The 2,829-nt window shown below is 42.8% G+C and overlaps 1 long non-coding RNA gene across 1 annotated transcript; it reads left to right on the plus strand.

Annotated features, from left to right (window-relative positions):
* Nucleotides 1-346: 346 nt before the first annotated feature.
* On the plus strand, nt 347-2,764 carry LOC107580062 (uncharacterized). Its single transcript, XR_001608581.1, has 3 exons — nt 347-549; nt 1,286-1,378; nt 2,603-2,764. It is a non-coding gene; the product is annotated as an uncharacterized lncRNA (long non-coding RNA).
* Nucleotides 2,765-2,829: the final 65 nt, after the last annotated feature.

Consider the following 2,829-nt stretch of genomic DNA (forward strand, 5'->3'; position numbering starts at 1 on the left):
CTCGCTCTCACTCACACACACACTCTCGCTCTCACTCACACACACCCTCTCGCTCTCTCTCACACACACCCTCTCGCTCTCACTCACACCCTCTCGCTCTCACTCACACCCTCTCGCTCTCACTCACACCCTCTCGCTCTCACTCACACCCTCTCGCTCTCGCTCACTCACTCTCGCTCACACACTCTCGCTCACATTCACACACTCTCTCTCACTATCACTGTCAATACGATGTGTTAGTTACAGTGCACTTTTTGCCTAGTGCAGCTCTACATGTTTTTGGGCTCAGAGACATCAGTCATGCATTTTACTGTCTGTGTGTGTGTGTGTGTGTGTCTCTCTCTCTCTCTCTCTGTGTGTGTCTGTCTGTCTGTCTGTCTGTGTGTGTGTGTGTGTGTGTGTGTGTGTGCAGTCTAGAAGAGGAATGCAAGGTGTCTTTCTGCACGTCAGCGCTGGCCTCCAAGAACCAGCAGTTACAGAGTGACATGAAGAAACTGATGGCCGTCTTCCACAAGCCGAAGTCTTACGTGGCTCTGCTAGCCGTGCCCAGTGAGTACTGCAACACTTGCGCTAATAAAACAACTAGAGACACACAAAATCTGAGGGGGATCATCCACCAACTGTATTTTAAAGCATTTAAACCCCTTTGTGATATAAAACAGCAGAAGAGAACCAGACATCCATCAGAGAAATACATCATTGAACATAACCACATGAAGACATGAGTCCACTACCATACAGTACACGTGTTGTAGGAGTAGAGGATACGAAGGGATCACAGATAAACACATATCAAGAATCCAGTCCCCTTAACATCACAGGAATCATCAGTGCAGAGGCTGCAGGCCTTACACATTACAGTACTCCCGGCTGATGGTTGGTACAGTCATACCAGAAAACCCCCTGAATACATACAGCAGGGATCCTCAAATCTGGCCCACGACATACACTTTCCTGCAGAGTTTATCTCTAACCCTAATCAAACACACCTGAGCATGCTAATCAATGTCTTCAGGATCATTAGAAAATCACAGGTAGGTGAGTTTGATCAGGGTTGGAGCTAAACTCTGCAGCGCATTGGCCCTCCAGGGCAAGATTTGAGGAACCCTGACATACAGAATTAAACATGAAACTATCCATGTACAAATATACACAACCCAACCAACAGATAAAATATCACTGACATTGAGCTGATACTGAAAGAACAGTGATGTTCCTCAAAATAGGGCATGAGAGAGAGTGTGTGTGTGTGTGTGAGATTAATGAGTGATGTCTTGTGCCGCAGGTGTGTGTTCAGATGGCATGTGTCAGAGCAGTGCTAACGCTGTCTTCACCCAGATGAGTGTGTGTTTACACGGCCTGCACGCCGCCGCCACAGGTGAGACATGATCCAGCACGTGTGTGTGATGCACATCACATTCAGAGCACTTCTGCAGGCTCTTACAGTCATTCACTGCAAAACGTTAATGTGTTCCTACAGTATTCTTGTTTTCCAATACAAATATCTAAACAACCTTAAATCAAGATTTACTGGAGATGTTAAATGAAGATATGAAGTGAGTTTATGCTTAAAACAAGAACAAACATCTGACAGTTTTCCCTTTGAATTACGCTGATCTTTCTAACTCCATCAGCACATATATGTTATTGTTTTAATCATAAGTCACTTCATTTCGATCAACTTATCATAAAACAAGACTTCTTACTTTGTCATTTAATTGATTTAATAATCTTTAGACATTTCTACTGGAAAACGAGAAAAACACTGAGGAGGAACATCACTTTATAGCGAGTGATGTCTTGTGCCGCAGGTGTGTGTTCAGATGGCATGTGTCAGAGCAGTGCTAACGCTGTCTTCACCCAGATGAGTGTGTGTTTACACGGCCTGCACGACGCCGCTACAGGTGAGACATGATCCAGCATGTGTGTGTGACGCACATCACATTCAGAGCACTTCTGCAGGCTCTTAGTCATTCACTGCAAAACGTTAATGTGTTCCTACAGTATCCTTGTTTTCCAATACAAATATCTAAACGGCCTTAAATCAAGATTTACTGGAGATGTTAAATGAAGATATGAATTGAGTTTATGCTTAAAACAAAGAACAAACATCTGACAGTTTTCCCTTTGAATTACGCTGATCTTTCTAACTCCATCAGCACATATATGTTATTGTTTTAATCATAAGTCACTTCATTTCGATCAACTTATCATAAAACAAGACTTCTTACTTTGTCATTTAATTGATTTAATAATCTTTAGACATTTCTACTGGAAAACGAGAAAAACACTGAGGAGGAACATCACTTTATAGCAGTGAGATCAGAAGGTGCAGTAACAGTTATTTCCATATTCTAGTGTTTGTGAGCTGAGATATTCAAGCCTTCAGCTACTTTTATGTAAAATTAAGAAGCATGGAGATCTGTAGGAAGTTGTATTTCTAAACTTTAAAGTGTTGCTAATTAAGCTCAAAGCATCTTCCTAGACATTTAGATTTAGAGGACATATTGAAAAATTGTGTTTTCTTTGATTTATTCCTTAAATCTTCTTTACTTGGTCTTAGTCTTACATGTAGTGTGTGTGTGTGTGTGTGTGTGAACAGAGCTGTCACAGCACCACAGTCAGAAGGTGTCTTTGGAACAGGATCTGCCCACCGTCACGCAGAAGTTTCACACCACTAACGAGTGTTTGCTGTCCTCGCTGGCGTCACTCACTAACAGCTGTAGCAAGGTCTTCATCTCCCTCACACACCCCTCACTCACTCTCACACACCCCTCACTCACTCACTCACTCTCACACACACACTCACACTCTCACACACACACACTC

Source organism: Sinocyclocheilus grahami, unplaced genomic scaffold, assembly GCF_001515645.1.
Source record: "Sinocyclocheilus grahami isolate Dianchi unplaced genomic scaffold, SAMN03320097.WGS_v1.1 scaffold23913.1, whole genome shotgun sequence".
Taxonomy (NCBI): domain Eukaryota; kingdom Metazoa; phylum Chordata; class Actinopteri; order Cypriniformes; family Cyprinidae; genus Sinocyclocheilus; species Sinocyclocheilus grahami.